This window comes from Sturnira hondurensis, unplaced genomic scaffold, assembly GCF_014824575.4.
Source record: "Sturnira hondurensis isolate 20B ecotype Veracruz unplaced genomic scaffold, ASM1482457v3 Scaffold0016663, whole genome shotgun sequence".
Classification (NCBI taxonomy): Eukaryota; Metazoa; Chordata; class Mammalia; order Chiroptera; family Phyllostomidae; genus Sturnira; species Sturnira hondurensis.
The window spans coordinates 10317884-10338541 of NW_028089294.1; positions in this window are offsets into that span (position 1 = coordinate 10317884).

The window sequence follows — 20658 nt, forward strand, 5'->3', positions numbered from 1 at the left end:
TGTGGATTAGTTTAATTATATTAGTTTTCTAATGGCTGACAAAGATCAGCTGCGTCATGGAAAGGAAACTATAGTTTGGGGCCAGGGGAGGTCAGGGAATTATTTAGAAGACCAAACCTTTGTTCTGCACCTCAGTTGAAATGGCAAAAGGTATAACCTGAAGTCATTAGTGGCCAGAAGGAGAGGGGCATGAGGGTGTTGGAGAGGAATGCAGAAAAGAAAAGTTGATTGGTGGAAAATTAAAACTTAGCTATTTCCAGAATTTGCTTGAAATTACCAGGAATTAGTAAAATAAAGTTTAAAAATTCCCATCTCTCTTTGGCAACGTATCACTCTTCACCACCAGGACAGACAACACGTCATGCTCAGGCGAATATTAGGAGCATATACTGTGGGCCCATTGTGGGTTAAGTGTATCTAGAAGGTTAGCATTGAGATGAGCTGACATGTGTTGGTACAAAATGCACGGAAGGCAAAATAAAATTTTGCTTCATAGTGCATGTGGAAATTAGGAATTGCCAAACACAGGGTATTTCTAAACGGCTCTGTTGTTGTTGTTGAGGAACTTCTTTGCCTATACAGACAATCATCAGCAGAAGAACAGAGGAAAACCATAGACAAAAGCAGTGCTGGTTAAACCAGAACCCAAATGGCTTGACCTCCATCCCCTTCCACTCCCCATCGCCGCCCACAAAGCACAGGGCAGACCTTTTGAACCACCATTCTGGACCAGAGAAAACAGTGTCTTAAAACAATGCAAGAGTTCAGATTTCCTCAGTAAGGAACATAAGCAGCGCCCTCACCTTCGCAGTGTCCCTACTGCACATCGTACGTGGGTGGAAGGCATGGGTACTGCCTCCAGCAGCGTTCGTTTAAGAATAAACTACTAACGCACAAACTGTACAGAATTTTACACTTTCAAAGAATTTGTGCATCTGAGCCTTGTATAAATACATCAGCTCTATGAGGAAGGCAGTACAGATATTAATGTGATCATTTTATTGATAAGAAAACTGAAGCTCAAGTCATTTAAGTGACTTTTTAAAGTAACAATGCCAGAAAGTGACGGAGATAGAGTGAACATTCAGAGCTCCTAACTTCTCAACTCTGGCTGCACTTTAAAATGACCTGGGAAACTTGTTAGAAAGAAATATCAAGAACCTGGGGAGATGGGGGTGGGATACTCGCTTTTTAAATATCCCAGAAACTCCCTCCCAACTAAATCTGATGGAACAAATCCAAACACCCACAAGCAACAGCTACAACAGACCCAGCAGCATAATGAAGTCCAAAATATGAACAGGAAAATGAGGAAAACCAGCTGCGGCAAATAGACACACACACCCACATCTGCGTGAGAGACACAGCAAGACAGCAAAGCAGCTTCAATTGGCGCTGAAAACCAGGGAGCCCTGAAAACCAAAAATACTCACTGCAGCAAAGCACAATGCCAATGCCAATCTGGAAACCTCCGCAGAAGCCAGGAGGGCTCCACGGGCATCATGCAAAGGTAGGGGCGTGGAGCCATTATACCATTATACATGTCTCGGGCCACCTGAGCCTGTGAATTTCCTAAATGGATTTTAAAAAGCCCCCACACAGGGCAATAGCCCACGTTGAAGAGAGCAGCAATAGAGCAAGCAGGACAGATACAACAGAGCAAGAGAAAATCCAGATAAAACTGGGGGAAGGGTATAGGTGAGTCAGACCTTAGAATCCACTCTGCTTTAAAAAAAAATATGTCTTAAAAACAACAGAAGAGTAGTTCTAAAGCCCTGAGTTTATAAGAGCTATGCTGGTTCACACTTCCTATCTAAAATACAGGGAAAATTACTTTTTTAAAACATATGCAAAGAGGAGTATGGTTAAATCCCCTATAAGGTTTTTTATTAAAAATATAAATAAGAAGCAGAATATAATAGAGGCTCTCTAGAAATATACATCCACAAAACTGAAGTCTGATCATTTCATAGGGGAAAAAGTGAAAATATGTATAAGAACGTGATAGAAGCAATGAAAGAAAATCATGAGACAGGATTAGACACACAGACACTGGGTTATTGGAAAATTAAAGCTATGAGATGACAGGAGGCAGAACTCAGACACGAACATGAATAAAAGACAAAATCATTTACAAATGAAGTCTAAACCTGAAATTAATCAAGAGTAAGTGGACACAATGAATAATGTCTTAAGAGAAATATACAATGGAAAGAAGGAAAGCTTTAAAATCACAAGGAAATGTAGGAAAAGTTTCAAAATATTCTTGAGAAACAGAGAGCTGTGGAAGATGAACAAAGAAGATTGAGCACGCTGTTACGGAAGTCCCTGGAGTAAACCAAAGCAAATGAAGACAACAGAGACTAAAGACTATCAATCAAGAAAACCACCCTGAGACTTAAAAATACATAAAATAAACAGACTTGACACTTTGTATTGAAAGGGTATGTCACATATATGGGAAAGTTGTCACAGGACAGCCATGTCACATGCTAGTAAAATAATTGGACAATAAAAAAATTCCAGTAGATATCAAAGCGTACCCCTTCCCCAAAGTCACTTGTAAGAAAAAAGAAAACCAGGGTTTCACCAGACGCTACGACTTTATGTCAGAAGAAAATGAAACAACATGAGTAAGATACCTAAAAATGAAAATGCGAACCACATTTTCATTATCCAACCAGACAGAACTGCACCTACATAGGATGCAACTGTTATTAACCCACCAAACAAACAAGCCAAGAGTAGCTCAAAGAACCCTCGAAAAAACAGAGAATACTATTTCTCTACTAAAGAAAGCTCTAGACAACCAAAACTGCTAGAGAAACATTGATGTAAGACCTGGCAGTGAATATTAAGTGCATTTTCATCTGTAGAACTAAGAAAAAATGATGATTTGTCATAGAAAAGGTGTAATGTGTGATGGTTAGATTTTCTGACTGTAATACAATACAGGGATAAAAACAGGGATCCAAATGAACAGAATAAGCTCCTTACTGATTGATTGCCTTTTGTACTATCTGGGAGTAAAAAGGATATCATTTCAAATAGACGCTGGAGGGAGGAGAGAGGGAAGAAATTGCTAGTAAATTTCAAGACTTCCGGTAGTAGGCAGCAAATAGAAAGTAGCCAGAAAGAGAGGAACAAGAAGGAATGAAGTATTGGGAGACACTACAGCATGGGTGAATCTTGAAATAATAATACTGAGGAAAAGACATCAGGGGAAAAAGAATGCAGAATGTATGATTCAATTAATATAAAATTCAACTAATGTCTAATAACAGACAACCAATTAGTGGTTGTCTGGAAACAGAGGGGTGGGGGCAGGGAGGGGCAGCAGGGAGGGGTGACATTGGTCACAAAGGGACAGGAGGAAAGTCTTTGGGTGGTAGATAGGCCCATTCTATCGACAGTGCTGATGGGTCCACAGTGTACGCCTATGCCAAAATGTACTGAATTAAGCACTTTAATTATACACATATATTTTTATATGTCAATTATACCTCCATCGAACTAGCTTAAAAAGATAAAGGAAGGCCCTGGCTGGTGTAGCTCAGTGGATTGAGCATGGGCCTGCAAACCAAATGACCGTGGTTCAATTCCCAGTCAGGGCGCATGCCTGGGTTGCAGGCCAGTTCCCAGCAGGGGACGCAGGAGAAGCAACCATACATTGATATTTCTCTCCCTCTCTCCTTCCCTTCTCCTCTAAAGCTACATAAGTAAAATCTTAAAAAAAAAGATAAAGGATTGTACTTAAAAATAGTAAGGCATGGGTACTCTCATAAAAACAAAATGACGTGTAAATATTTTGCTCCTGAATTGAACACATCCAGGCAGCTTCTGATGAGCAATAACATGCTGTAATCCATGTCACTCGGGAGGCTGGAAGCATCTGCGGGCCCCCTCACAGGTCTGGGGGTGCTGCGGTCTGTTGGCTGAGACCATACCTGGTACTATTGGCCAGAACACCAGCAGGTGACTTCTGTCTGGAACTTGTGATTCCTTACAACATGGTGCTGGTTCCAAGGTGAGTGTCTCGATAGGAAGCTCAACAGAAGCTTTTAGGACCTTTTACAACCTGCCTTCCAGAGTCATGCAATGTCATTTCTGTCTCATTGTAGTCGTTGAGGTGGACACAAAGGCCTGCCCCATTTTGATAGAGGGAAAATAGACTCCTACTGATGAGAAGCCACAGGGTTCTGGAAGCACACAGGGATTGGAAGCATTTTTGTGGCCATTTTCAAGAAATACAACATGCCATAGGGGTAAATAAATGAGTGTTTATATTAGTATAATTAGAACTGAGGTTATTGGCATAGAAAAAGAAAATTCAGCTGTAAAAGTGATGAAATAAAAAAAAAACACTGTACTTTTGAATTTTAAATTATATACATTTTTTCCTGGCTCTGTCTATTGGAAAGTCCCAGGAAACAAACAATTGAGTAACAATGAACATGCCTAGCAGTCAGATTTGTGTCTCTTAATACATTTCTCTGTAAAGAAACAAGGACTTTTTGGAGAAATGGCTGTTACCAAGAATGGTCAAGATGAGCTTTTATACCAGAAAGTAAGAATGCTACCAGAGACTGATACGATTGTGTCCAAGGATCTCTGCCTGCAAAATGAAGAGGCTGCTCTGGCCATTATTAAGAAAATTTAAGCATAAAGAAAATAATGATGAGGAATTAAAATACATCAACTATTTTTTGAAATTCATAGTAATGTCATAAGTGCCCCTTATTAGAATGAGTTAGGGAACAACCTCATTATCTGAAAACTGCTAAATAAAGGGAAACAATTAAACATTTTTCTTCACAGTACAAACAATATTTCAGTGTAATCAAACGACTGATCAGGGAAAGCTTCTCATTAGAGAAATATTCCAGCTCGTAGGTAAGGAAGAATAACTGAATCCAAATATCACCATTTTGCAAATTTCAATTTTAAACAAATGAATCTAAGCATTGACCATCATAGGCCGTTAATATCACACAAAAAAAACAACCAGAAATATTTTACCTAATGATCAGTGCACCCAACAACATCTACAAATTAGTCTTCCCAAAGTGATCCAATCTAAATTCCATCAGTCTTGTAGCTTTATCTACAAATTTAAAGGAGATATAGAGAACAAAAGAATGCATTACATGGCATCACAGAAATTCAATCACTCACAACCTTTTGGAAAAACTCCACAATACAAATGCCTCAGTCTTTGTTTTCAATGGCAAGAAAGAAAAAAGATGGAGGTGATCTTCAGATGGGAAGAGATGTAGAAGACTCATGGATGAATCTCAATGAATTTCCCTTATTTGAATCTGGTGTTGAGCCAAGAAACTCTATACAAAAATATATGAGACAATTGGAGAAGTGTGGATATTTTTAGGATGTTTGATTATTTAAGGAATTCGGTTAAGCTTTTAGTGTTCTGTTGGTATTATGATTGATCTTCTCCTGTCTTCGTTTAGTCACATATATACATACTAGAATATGTACAACTAAAATTATATGCTAATCGGAACTTGTGTCCAAATAATCCAGGAGAAGGAAGCAGTGAGCATGGGTTCGATTGGGGCGGGGCTGAACCAAGTTTGGCAGAGTCGGTGGGAGCTGGGGGTGGCTCCAAGGTCTTTGGGTTCATTCCATTACTTTTCCACTACTTAACTGTCAAAAGTTTTCCATACTAAGAAGTTTAATAATAAATAAATAGTGAAGTAAATAACTACACCCTCACCCCACCTCCACCCCAGACATTATGATTTAATTGTTCTTGTAATACCAGTCTTCTTTTTCTCTTTTTTACATTCCCAGGGAATTATAATGAAAAGCAATGAATGAGAACCACCTCACTGAACCATATCCCTAGATACATCCCCACCTCATTATAACATGAGAGAAAACCATAGAGTCTGTCACCTAGGTGACTGAAACAAATTGACTCCAGAAGCCACAAGTCTAATAGAAACTAATACACCCTCCATGTATATGATTACAGTATATACACAAATATAAATATCCTAATATAATATACATTTCTGCTTGATGGGCAGAATGTCCAGAGAGCAACAGAGTGTTTTCTGTGGGATTTTCCTTCTCTGGGTGGCCATTTACTGAGCTGCATAGAGCAGCGTGGATTACTGTGGAGTTCAGGTGCAATGTCAGTGATAAGGTAACGGAGGAATTGGCGTACAGAAAGTGGTCAATGAGCTTGTATCTGGGGCATTTTTGGTCACAAATAATTCAGCTAAAGTGCTCTTTATCATTTTCCATTGTAGTAGTATTTGGCTAATGCCACAGTGTGCTATTTTAAAGTTCATCTTGATTAAATGCCTTGCATGATGGTTGAAATACGGAGCAACACTTGAGATATGGAGAAACACTTGAGATACAGAGAAAACATCACACTCATGGAAAAAATAAATGCACCTTCATTTTCTTATTGCTCAATCTTTAGCTATATTAATATTGCTCTCCCTAATCACCAACATGAATAAAATCCTGACTTTCAAAACACCACCTTTTAACACCATTGTTCAAAATCATTTCAGCAGGCTATAATACAAGAGTGATATTTCTAAAAAAGTTCTAAGATACACTACTGAGAAGACAGTCTTCAAAAGATAGAATACCAATATACATTGGAGTCCTCAGTCAGCCAGCTATAAGGGTTTTTCCCCCTATGACCTTTTTTTATATATTATTCTACGTATAGTGCAGATCCTTGAAGTATTTATCAGCTATTGCTGATGTGCATGGCAAAGGTCGATGACTTACTTTTTCTGTATAAAGAGAATTTAAGTTGGCACAAATTCAACCCAAATCTTCCAAGAAGGCACACACTCAGCCAGAGAGCTAAGAGACAGAGTCAGAACCCTGGCAACTCCTGGGACCTACATCTTTCAGGAACCGGGAGTGGCCGTCTCATCCCAGGAGGCTGGAGGTGCTCAGGTATGGCGCCTGGTCCAAGCTGGTGCTCTGCACCCACAACCACATCCCAACCTCAGCGCCCCCGACCGGGAGCAACACTCCTGTGTCTGCCCATGTAGGACATTCAAAGCCTCATGTGGAAACATAAACAGACTCCTCATTTTCTACCAAGGACCACTCCAGGGCCCTGTTATGAAAGTCATACATTTTAAATAAAAAACACAAAGTGTGTGGTCAGCAGTTTTGTTTTTCAGTTTTCTATACAGGAGAGTGCAGGTGAATTCTTTCCCAGAGCCCAGGGTTGGACAGGCTAGCTGGGTGCCTGTGAATATGACTTCCTTGAACTCCAGTATCCGCATCTGTAAAATAGCAGATTACCTGCTTTATGGGATTATTAAGGTTAAAAAGAGATATCATGCAGTGCCTTACAAGTAACAAGTGCTCACTCAATGTTCATTCCCCACCTGACCCACTCCTGGTAGGACTGCGCCTAGAGGACACAGACGCGCCCTTACTGTCCAGTGCCTTGTCCATCTGGACCGTACCCATCCACGTGTGTCCCAGAAACGTTATTTTCTTGGATACCAGCAGGTGATCCGTGAAGTCCCAGACAGGGGTAATTAGTGCCTGTGGTCAAACCAGCTCGGGAAATGCAGGTTAAGTGCCTGTCTTCCTGAATGCTTAGAAGTTTTCAACTGCTAACGTAAACTGTGATTCTTCCAAGGGAGGGCAAAATGTGCTAACGTACCGGGTTGGGGCAGTAGAAACCCTTTTGTCAGGAAGAGTCATTAACCAGAAGGAACCACTACTCTGGAGCACAGTGTAGCAAATTCGGGCCCCGGGAACTGGGCTGACAAGAGCCGTCAGTGATCAGGCACAGAAGCCTCAAAGGATAACAAAGATTTTCTTGTATCTTTCTGTGCCAGGGACAACTCACACACACCGTGAGAGTGAAGCAGACTCAGCGATTCACTGCACAGCTGCTGGACCATTCTTTTTTATCTGTGTGACTAAAAGTAAGTTGTTCACTCTTCTGAATACTACAGTGAATAATTAATTATAGAACCTGCTGCTTAAAAACCATGCCTGATTTCCAAAGGCGCAGGGGTCACGTTAGTCAGAATATAATTTGCTGCACGAAAAAAATAATGTAATGTGTTTATACCTTTAATAAAGTGCTTAAAAAAAGAGGTTTGGAGGAACTCGGGGTCATGGAAATTCAAACTTTGTATACACAGTTTCAGATACATAATAGCCATTTGAAAGGGCAACTTCAGTTTAATGAATATCTGCTGAATACCTGGTTTGATAAATATCTGCTGAATTCCTAATATATATATAACCTGATACATAGATACAGATATAGATCAGGTTAGTAAATCAGTAACGGTGATAGACGGCACGCATGCCTTTGAACAACCAATCACAGTGAGTCTATACCGTGAAGATATATTTAGTACAATACAAAGGCTTGTACTGGCTCTTCAGATGATCACTGGCTTTGAGCGTCTGCACGTCTGGGGCTTTGACATGCTGCAGCATTTTAGTTTCAATTCTGCTTAGCGATGCTGTTGCAGAAACCACTTTCACTAGTGCTCAGATGGGACAGAATATGTGTCAGTTGCCAAAGCAACTGCTCAGCGTGTGGTCTTGTAGGTCAGTTCCAGAGCAGCCGTGGTCTACTTTAGAGGAGGGTGAAAAGAAGGTCACTTGGATTGGCTTAGCTTCCAGTCTGTGTATCAAAGGAGAGATATTCAAATTAACCATGGTGATCCTGTGCACTCAGGAGGCTGAAGTTAATGGCAGGCAGACTTCTAAGGTAGTCCCCAAGGTTCTCTCCCCTTGTCCACTCCCTGTATAATCTCTTCTCTCAAATATTGGCTATGAACATGGTCAGTTCCACTCCCATGACTAGGTTATATCATATAACAAAGGTAGAGGGATTTTGCTGATGTAATTAAGGTCATAAACAAGTAGACATTGAGTTAATAAAAAGAGTGTTTCCTGGGTAGACTTGACCTAACTAGGTGAGTCCACAGAAGGGACTGGATCCTTCCTGAAGGAAAAGATTGGAAGTAAAAGAGATCATCCCACCATGAGAGAAGCAAACTCATGCTGTGGAAAATGCCAAGTAGCAGGGAATGGTGGACAGCCTCTGTGATCTGAGGCTGACCGGAGGGAGTCCCAGAGCTGTGAGGAGCAGAATGCTACTGCCAGCCAGTGACCTTGGAAGAGGACTTGGAGTGTCAGGAGAGACCCCAATAGCAGCTGACACCTTGACTATGGCCTGGCAAGTTCCTGACCAAACCAGAGGGCACACAACCCACCGTGCCTGGACTCCTGACCCAAGAGCCTGTGAAGTCATAAATGGGTATTGTTTTTAGGGGGGTTGTTACACAGCAATAAAAAACTAGTGACTCATTCAACAACTGTCTCCTCAAACATACTTCTTGAATATTTCTGCAATTACTGAAAAAGAAATCCCACAGTGTTAGACCTGTGTGAAATCACCAAAATCATCTCCTCATGCTTTTACATCAGGAAAAGGAATCTGAGGTGTAAAAAAATTAATGTAACCTGTTAAGGGCCACATGTCCAGCTAACAACAGAACCAAGACTAGACAAAGGTCACCTGGCTTTCAGTCTTTTCTTTTGTAAGCAAATGTCCCCTAAGAAGTACAAAGTAGCCCAAAGGGAACCCGTGCATACTTTAAACACCTCCATCGGGTGGTTTTAATTGTCCATATTTTCTGGTTGGAAAAGCAAGTCCTCCAACGAGTTTGCTCAGAACAGGGAGCTCGATTCTGCGGGGCACAAATTAAGACGGGTGTGTTGGACATATCAAACAGGAAGTCAATTCTGGGGTTACAGTTACGGCACTCCATACACAAGCATTTCTGGCAGCATCCTCCTGCCGAGGTGTTTTACACGCTGCTTTTGTAAACACACATCGGGGTCAGGTTATCTAAACAGAGAGCATTTCATGTAATGATGTGTTAACTAGGTAAACAGCTATTAGCTAGGTAACTGGGAGGACAAGAAGAGATTTCTACAGGACAATAAGGGTACTACCTGCAATAGGTAGCTGTCATCCCAACAGTGAGGGAGCAAAGAGAAATGGTTGAAAGTATTAAAATGTACAAAGGAATACTATGAAGCTGAAACTCAGACATCTGAGGAAAGTCTGCTGGTGCAGGGGGGAGAGGGAGGGCATGGGTATGTGAGCTTGGAGAAAGGCCCTGTGAAACTGAGGCCCAGGTTTTACGGGGGGCGGGAGGGGCTCTGGCTCAGTGGGGCAAAGAAGCTTATTCTCCGATGCCCAGAAATTTCAAACTGAATTCAGCTGCTGCTACACGAAGGTCATGCGGTTGCTGGGATGAACAGTGAAGCTGGGGCAACACCTCCAAGAAAAGCAAGCAGACAGGGAATTTGCGGGAAACACACACAAAGGAGCAAGTTTCTACTCTCCATAAGCTTTGTGTCTCCCTCTAGTGTCTCTTATTAGCAGAACCTAGCAAGGTGCCGGCCAGAAGCTAACGTGCGGTTTCAGAGTCCCTCCTTGTCTAGCATCAGACATATAGAAGGGTGAATTTGGAACCCCCCCAAAAAAGTAGACATAATATGGTGGTTTATACATAATTTTCCTCTCCCTAGTTCCGTTTCCCAAATAACCTGCCAGTCCTGAAAATCCATGATGAAGTTTCCCCCCAAAATGATATGAGGCTGGCTCAGAGCCCATGAAGCTGCTACAAAACACAGACTACCACCACGGAAGCAATTGTCTCCATGACCTGCTACCTCTAAACTTACAAAGCACCCCAGACCTGAACGCCTTCACCTCTGCCCCAGCCACCGCGTCCCTCCAGGACAGGGCTGAGAGTTCTAGACCAGGAAACCACACGGGAAGCTCCCCAGGAATGAGGAGACCCCGTCCTCTGCGTGACACTGGTTGCATGTGCTCTCAGAGCCACGTTGCCTTGTGCTTCTTTTGTCTCAGAGACAGCGTAAAGGAACTGGCCCACTTTGGGGTATGTCTGCCTCTCTCTGTCACCAGGACTAGAATTCCTGGGCGCTGGTCATAACATTAGCAGGAGAACAGATAATGCTGGGAGACTTCATCTTTCTACCTTACTTGTGCATTCTGCCTTTTTCCCCACAGGGGGAATTGTATCTCCTTCATCAATACAAGCAGTGCCAAGGTAGACTTGTGGGTAAGTCATGAGCACCTTTGAACTTAGCCTGAATCCATAGCATTTTCCATTTCGGATAGTACCCTCTACTATATGTAATGAGTACTTTAGGAGGTAAAATGGCATCACAGTAATGTGTGGGCTCTAGAGTCTGATAGCTTGGCTTTGAGACTTTCCTGCATGTGTGACCTTGGGGCAGGGCTGATACCCTCCTTGAGCCTCAGGTTCCTCCTATAAAGCAGGGTGATGACAGCGGTGCCTGCCACATTCGATCGTCATGAGCATTAAACGTGTGATGTCGGCAGAGCGTTTGTAAGAATGGCTGTCACAGTAAGTGCTTTATAAATGAAAACTGTTCTTATTTTGTATTCCTAAATGTCACTGTGAAAATGTAGCTGGATATTATGTCGCCCTGTCAGGTGAATTCTTGCTTCAGCCGCAAGATCTTTTTTTTTTCATTCACCTGGAATCTAAATTTTGGAGTTCCTCAGGACTCTGCAAAGGGCTTGCTTTTCTTTTCCCTGGTTATTTTCTTGCCTAAATGATCTCATCCTTTATCATGTATGTGTCATCAACTCCAAAATTTATTCCCGCTACACAGATCATTGGCCCCATCTTTAAACACACACGTAGCCCATCACTTACCTGAAATACCCATTTTGATGGCTCATAGGCATCTTAAACGGAGCATGCCCACAATTGAACCCTAGAAGCCTGTCCCTCCCTGAATCTCTCTCTCTGCATCTTCCCCTTCTTAGTACGTGGTACCATATGTAGTCCATGCAGGTCCTCAATGCAGAAACCTGGGAGTCACCCAGGATTTCTTTCTTTCCACTGTATTTATTCCATAGTCAATTCATGAATACTTTCTCATCTTTTTCTAAAATATAACTTAATCCATTATTTTCTTTATCATATAATTATGATCAAGTTATCATAATTATTTCTCATGCAAATTAATGCTTCTACTTTTCACCTCACCGTAATTCTTCTTCATACGTCAGCCAGAAGATAACTTTATAGTATGTATCAGACCATGAGGCTTTTCCTCTCAAACTCTCTGTTGGTTTCCCATCGCACTGAAAATGAAACTCATGTTTCTTTCCATGTGGCTGACAATGGATCCCTAAAACCCCACTCCTTCCCTCCGCAGTCTTCCCAGTCTTCCTGGACATCTGTCAGTCCCTTGCATCCACTAAGCCCTTTCCTGACTTCATTCATGCTGTTCCCTCCGCCTGGAATGCTCCTCCCACCTCCCCCTAGCCGGCTCACACTTACCCTGAGGTCTCAGCCTCCGTCTCAGCTCCTTGGACAGATCCCTTCTGTCTAACGTGGGCTCCCTCACCAGCCATCTTACTCCTTCTCTATTATTCTTTGTTATGGCATCTCCTTCCAGCAAAAACATTTATGACAATATACAAGTATTAATGACTACTTTTATGTAGCATCGTCTCTTCCCCTGCAAGACTGCTCTGAATTCTTTTTTCCTACCACTTGTGCTCTGTTACTAGCATAGTGCCCATCCCACAACGAATATTTTAAAAATATTATTTGAATGAATGAACATATAGGACTTTCTTATCAATGTGTTTGGTCAGAACAATAGAATTAGCCACCCAGATTGAAAGTGGGAATCAAAAAATTCCTTCTGATGAAATGGTATAGCAACACATCTAGAATGTTAAGTGTCATAAATAGTTTAAAATGTATATTTTCCCCACTCCCAATTCCAGGTATCAGCAGACCATTGATAAGCTGAGCCACAAAGCATCACATCTGATGTCCTCTAGAGCCACCACCAGTTGCTCTCACGTCTTGGGTCATTCCTTCTGGGGACAGCCAGCTGTACCTGCCACTTCTAATTCCACAGGGCAAATTCCCAGCACTTACACCAGAGACACACATTCTAGTTCTGGATCGACCAACTGCCACATGCTTGAATGTTACTGTGAGAAACCATTCTAGATGCTAAAATAATCATTCCCAATATGTTGTGCCAAATTCATTGCCCTCCTTATCTCGTGCCCAGCATGTGACCTTTATCATTTCACTTGGCTGAGGTAGGTCTCCTAGTAAATATTTTTTTAAAGGTTGGAAGTGTAATCTGTAAGTAAAGATTTTAAAGTTTTGAGTCTGTGTACCATACTTATTTCTACCCAAATCAAGGAACTAGGCAGGGCTTATACATCTACTGTTTTTGTGATGAGACATCTGTGCCTCTGATAAACCCCTGCCTAGACACATCTCCCCAAACAGTATCCCGTAAAATCTCTCATCCTCACCTGGACGATGCCTACACTCCTTCTACTGAAAATAAAATTTTACTGCAGTCCCCACGGCCCTCTAGCAACCAGTTATCTCCCTGTTTCCCACCTAAGACAAGTGCCGGTATTTAGGAAAAGGTGGTGTCCATTGTCACACATTCTACTCTGTCCTCAAAACACTTCTCTCCTGGCACAGCACAAACCCAACAACTGACTGATATAAGATACCACAACCTGGCCCCTCCTCCCGACTTTAGGCAACTCTGAAGGGTCATCCTAGCTTCAGCGCTCTCGGCACGTCAGCTGAAGCCTTCGATGACCTTGCACGGCAGCCCAACTCCTCCCTCTGACATCTCCGACTCCAGTTCCTGCCCTCCTACATGCCATGAGCTCAACCTGTGATTGAAGCCTTCAACGTGACAGGTATCATTTAATTCTCCTTCATATCACTCTTAACACTGGGATTTTTACATGTAATTACGTGATTATTTGATTAATGTTGGTCTCCCCCATCAAGTCCTATGTTCCATGAAAATAAGGACTGCATCGTTTGTTGCTCACTGTTAGTTCTCCAGGACCTAGCAGAATGGATTTGATACATGCTATGTATTTAGTGCATAAGTTAGTTCTTGCATAGTGTGAAAATGAATAAATACCTGATAATTCACGATCAGGCATTTATTTCTTTAGATTAAGTTACTGGGTTTCCTAATTAAAATCAATTGACCCTATGTTTAATCGGTGCAACCCAGGTGGAGTGCATAAAGACATTTCCGGGGAGAAAAGCTTTTAAGAATGGACTTGCCCTGGCTGGTGTGGCTCAATGGATTAAGCACGGGCCTGTGAAGCAAAGGGTCATTGGTTCAATTCCCAGTCAGGGCACATGCTTGGGTTGCAGGCCAGGTCCCCAGCAGGGGACAATGAGAGGCAACCACACATTGATGTTTCTCTCCTGCTCTTTCCCCTTCCCTTCCCCTCTCTCTAAGAATAAATAAAAAATATTTTTTAGAAAAGAAAATGGATAAATTTATTAAAAAAAGAATGGACTTATGCAAGATATGGAGTTGAAGAAAAGAGCTAAATGTTAAAGAAAGATCAAGCATCAGCAGGATGTAGCAGCTGAAAGGGTTGAAAAGCATGGCATCGACCCAGCCAAACGTGGATTCCAGGCCAGGCTTTATCACTTACTGCCCAGGTGATCTGTCATAAGAACTCAAAGTATTCCAGCTGAGAAACAACAGGCATAAAGTGAGCTCATAATAAACATTGGCATCTTCTCCATATACTTTCTCAGCTCCCCTATCAGCTTCACAACTTCTTAGAGGAGCGCGGCCTGTGAAAGAGCCTTGTCTGAACGTCCTCCGAGGAAGAAAGCCAACATGGAGATGTACTTTGGCCCCTTCTATTCTTTCACTCTTTCTTTTTAAAATCCTTCCAGTTTTAAGTTTATTTCAGTCATTGCTGAATCCTTGAGCTGGTTGCAATTGGATCTGGTCAAAAGTAATGGACTGAAACAAAGTGTCATGGCAAAACTATGCAAATCGACCCATACCTAAATCACACTAATAGGCTGACTTCTCGCCCACTGCCAGCCAATTTACTTCTTGCGACTGGATATTGATTCTACTTACAGTGCTGGGGAATCTGTCATGCTTAGGACGCCATCTGCTCCAACTGCCAATGGAAGTCACTTCTCTCTCCTGAGGTCCGTGGGACAAGGCCTCATCCCGTATTTTCTGGCAGGCTTTTGGACACTTTATTAGCTTCTTAGTCGACATTGAACAAGGAATCTAATCTATGTATTTTCATTATTTCTAAAAATTAACTAATTTTATATTTTCAGTGAGGAGACCCCCTCAAACACAAATACAGAAATTAATGAAGGAAGGGGGGGTAGTGGCAGAAGGACAGAAGCTTCCTGGGAAAGATATCAGAATCGTAGATAACTCCTCGGCAAGAATCAAGTGGCTAAGACTCCAGGAGGCTACAGAGGAAGGGAAGGGGGATTACACAACAGACATCAGGGAGAGGAAACGGCCAAGGAACTTTCAAGGACAAGTACGTGTCTGAGAATTTTAGACCAAGAAGAGATCTTCCCCCCAAGTCATGGGAAGTCTACTTCCTGGAAAACTAGAGGCATGCCAGGCGCTGTGGCTGGTACCATGGTAATTAAATGCCACTTGACCTGAAGCAGACATGTGTGGGTGCTGTACTTTTCATTCCAGATCTTATGGAACCACATAAGTGCAGAGTCTAAACCATTCAACCAGGGATGGAACAAGTCCAATTCCAACCAGTGAAGTCTAATGAACATGTTAACTATTAGGGAGGTTTAAAATTGTGCGAATTCATTTTTTTCGCTAACGGCATATTCCTTTGAAGTTAACTCACTTGGTTTGAAACAAGTTTCTGATCCACAGGTTGTTAGACTGCCCAACTTTTTTTGTGGTATCTGTCAGTCTGAAGTCCACAGTGTAATTAGCTGATAACACCTCACTTAATTGTTTGGTGAATTTTTGCTACATAGATATATTTAGAAGTGAAAATAATTCACCTGTGGTTAAGGCTCTGGGGTTTTTGGTTTTATTTGAGACCTGGTAAAAACAAGAACTAGATTTGAAGCACGAGTAGTATATACAAAGTTCAGACACATGAGGGAGGATCACCCCCCAAAAGGATGATCTTCTGGAGGGCAGAGCCTTGTAGTATCAGCTTCCCCTGCTAGGTGAGTGTTCTAGGAACCCATCTGTACTTCTGTACCAGCTGGTGTCATTGTGAGAGGCTCCATTTGGCTTCGGTGAATTTCTTTTTTCAAGATTTTTCATGTGTTTGCTAATTTAATGATGTGTGATTTACAAGCACATCTGCCCACACCGTGCTGATTGTTCAGCAGTTTTTGGCCACAACAGCATGACCCCGGTACCCCACCAAGCCTACTCACCTGATCTCACCCTGAGTGACTGTTTCTTGTTTGTCCAAGTGAAGAAAGACATCAAAGGGACACATTTTGCTGATGTGGAAGAGGTGAAACAAAAAATAGCAAAAGCACTAAAAGGCATCAAAATTTTATCAAAATTTTCTCTCTCTGAAAGAGGATGAATTAATAGAGATCTAGTGTTATGCTAGTGATCACCTGAGATCCCTGCCTTTGCCATGTGAAATATGCCCCCATATATAATGTGCACTCACATTTTTGGCCCAAACTTTCAGGAAAAAATCTTTTGATTTAATTTTTTAATTCATATTTTTATTCATTTATATTTAGATATTTGGGGGGGGTGTATTATAAAGGAATTTTAGCATTTACTCTTGAACATATTACGGTACAAGAAATTTTATGTAACAAATAATTATGAAACACACGAACAGATATAAGGTATTTCAGGTACTGCCCATGTATAATGCTCATCCCTATTTTTCCCTCAAAAAATTGGGCAAAAATGTGCACATTAAACATGGCAAAATACAGTATGTTTTAGAATGGCTTTTCTGGACACATGTCTGCTATTTCAAGTTCCTAAATTCAGAGCCCTACAATGTCCCTGCATTCAAATATACCACCTTTTCTAGTTTACTCATTTGTATTTTAGTAATATTTTTGTTTGTTTATGACATAATAAACATCAATGAAGAAAATTAAAGCCACTCACATTCTTCCTCACAGAAATAAGATCTTGGTGGACACGTGTAAACCCTTTTCTGTACATGCAGACCTATACACGTCATGCTTATTTACCAAATTGAGAACATACAAGGGGAATAGTATCACAATATACATTTTTCTTAATAGACATATCTTGAAAATTTTCCTTGGACAGTAAATATTTTGCTTGAGTATTTGTACATTTTTATATATTCATCAACAAATATTTATTATCAGATAGTGAGATACTAAAAACAATATATAGCCTTCACAATTTGGGGCAAAATTAGTGGAGGGGATCTAAAGTCATGAACTTCCAATTACAAAATGAATAAATAAATAATAAAAATTCTCTACCCCGAGCCCAAATGTTTAACAGTTTTCCAGAAGTCCTTCTAAGTCTTACCCCATTGGAGCCAATTGACCTTCCTCTGGAAAACTCCAACCAGCCCTGATGCCAGGTGCTCTCCTAGCCGGATTGGGAGCATCTGCCCTCACTGCTAGGGAAGTTCTGTGTCCCTGAGAGTGTGACTAGACCATTTCTGGGCTTCGGCTTTCTGATTTCCTGTATTATTATCTCACAGCTACGTGGTTCTCTCCATTTGAAACGGGTGTTGCGAGACGGCACCTCTCTTTGTTCTGGATATATGTCCGTCAGGATTTCAGGAAACCTCTGGTGACCTGGGGTTTTTCACAACCAGGTTGTAGGCGCTGCAGTAGAAACACCTAAGCCAGTCACAACCCTGGGACTGAAAGAGTCATACTATGTCCTATGCTACCCCACTGACATTACCATGCTTTGGATAAGGAAGGAATGTTCAGATTATCCTGTGTTCACTATATCTGTCTTTTTGTGTGTTTGTGAGAGTAATTAATTATAAGATGTTACCCCATCTTACCTTAAAACCCCAGCTTGCTCGAGTAAAGGAGAGAAACATCTTTTTTTCCTACTCTCCTAAATTAAATGGGTAAACAAAATGTGTCATATTTGTACAGTGGAATATTATTTGGCCATAAAAGTTATAAAATTCTGGTCCATACTACAACATGGATGAACCTTGAAAACATGCTACATAAAAGAAGCTAGTTACAAAAGACTACACAGTATAGGATCCCACTTATATCAAAATAACCAGAATAGCACAATCTATTGAGACAGAAAGTTTATTAGTAGTTGCTCAAGTTTGGAGTGGATGGAAGAGTTAGGAGATGATGGCTAAAGAGAGTAGGGGGTTTTAGGGGTGATGAAAGTGTCCTGAAATTGATTGTGGTGATAGGTGTACAACTGGTTGAATATACTAAAAACTATCGAATTGTATACTTTAAATGGGTGAATTGTATGGTATACGAACTATATCTGAAATAAAGCTATTACCCTCCCCCCCCAATGGTACAGTATATGAGATCCTTCTAGCCTCTAAAGGAGGGACTCCTCCTGTACGGTACATGGACAGAAATGTGCTAATGTCCTTGCTGACCAACCCACTGCCCTCGCAATACCCTTGTAGAGAACAAACTGCTGTCTGATAACTAGAAGACAATCAAGCATCGCCTGGGATCCCTGCCTTTGGTTTAAAGTCAGTGTGCTGAGTGGAAAGACAGGCCAGTTAGAGAATAAGGAAGCCAATGGCAAAATTTGCAAGTATCCACTATCTTATGCATGGGAGCTATAGCTGAGTGAGTCACAGTGTCTCTACCCCATTATGAAATCAAATTAATAATACTGAATGGGAAAATCACAAAGCAAACTTAGTCAAATCTAAGTCAAATCTGCACCTCTTAAGGAATTATTGACTAAAAAGAAGGAACTTCAAGGGGAAAAATTAAAATTTACCATACAATTTCCTCAGCCTGGAAAAATTCTGCCGTTCTCAATTAAAGAGATTGCTTCAAGATTAGTGAAGACTTTCCTAACACCAACTATGAATTACACAAGCATCTAAAACAACAGATGCCTCTGTAATTGGATGACAGGGGAATCTCAAAAACACTGGGGATTATTTGCTATTATTTTATCTGCCATAAAACCAATTAGGCTATGCACAGAGAAAATATTTAATAAGTATTTGCTGAACTGGAAAGGAAAGAGATTGTGAAGCCAATTAAAAACAAGGCAGTATTTTTTTTTGTTTATCAAAACTTACTGGTGTCTGTCAAATATGAACTGAACATCACACAGTTGGAATTAGGACGGCTACGTAATAATCTGAGCTCTAAGTGCCGTGTGCTGGCTACTTTCACGGGCCTCTTCCTTTTCAAAGCCTGGGTCCCTCCCATGCAAGTAAAACTCCCTAATACTTCCCCCCCAAATTGTGTGTGAGCTTGTTTTAAGTACAGGCAAAATATCAACTTCTCATTGCATTTTAAATATCAACTTCTTACTACATTTTAAAATATAATAAGGATATGCTACCTAACTCAATAACTATGTCATTTTTGAACACTTTTCTTTTTTTACAGTCAGTCAAGTTGATGTGAAAATGATTGGGAATAATCAGAACAAGAGAAGAAGATGAAACTAGAAAGGGAAGAGGGTTACAGAGAATAAATTCAATTTTAAATTTTATTTCTGAAAAGAGCCTTTAAAATTGAATACATTGAGGGAAAGAGGTTTGAATTTTGTCAAGAACTGCTTGCCTAAACATTCTTTTCTGTTGCTGATGTTGTTTCACTCTTTTCCCTCTCTTTTTTCTTTCTGTCTTTTATGTGTTAATATAATGTAGCTCGGTCTGGTCAACCATATTCAACCAGTTACCAATTTCTAATGATGTCTCCCACATAGGAGCCTTCTATTTCAGCCTCATTCTTATCACCTTGGTTCAAGCTCTCAGCAGTGAAATACTATGCACACACACACACACACACACACACATATATATATATATATATATATACATACACACACACACACACCCTATACTATATATTTAATATATATATTTCATTCACGTGTGTGTATATATATATATGAATGTGTGTATACATATAGACACATATTAAGTATATACATATTTCATTTCCCCAACTATTTCTATAAAGCCAGGACTTTCCTAACCATTTTGTTAACTGTAGACCCAAATGGGCTATGCACATAGTTAATAGGTACTTGTTGAATTGTAGGTGAAAGAGACTGAAATCAATTAAACTAAATTTGAAGGTGAAAATACTAAGAATGTAGAAAATTCACTCTATGGCCAGCAAGAACACTGATCAGATCCATATTTTCCAATTCTATGGTTCCATTACTTAATGCCTGAGTATATACTTGGACATAGATATGATACATTAAATTGCTTGGCATATCAGAAGCTTAGTTAATTAAAGAAGACTCAGAAGTATTTGCAGTAGGCCAACTTAGTATTTAAAGTCAGGCAATTTAAAATGTTGGATGGAAAATGAATAACATGGAAATTTTAGTCTTCATTGATCCAAGCCACCTTTCCCCCAAGCAATCATGTCATTAAAAATTAAGCACTCATGTTTTACTCAATTAATAACTAGAACAAATATTAATCACACTAATGACAGAATATACACAAGGGCTAACTGAAACTGGCACAAGTGATTGGGTAGCATTTGTTTGCTTAATTTACTTAAGTGATGGCAATTCCCGATCCCACCCTGTGGGCTTTGG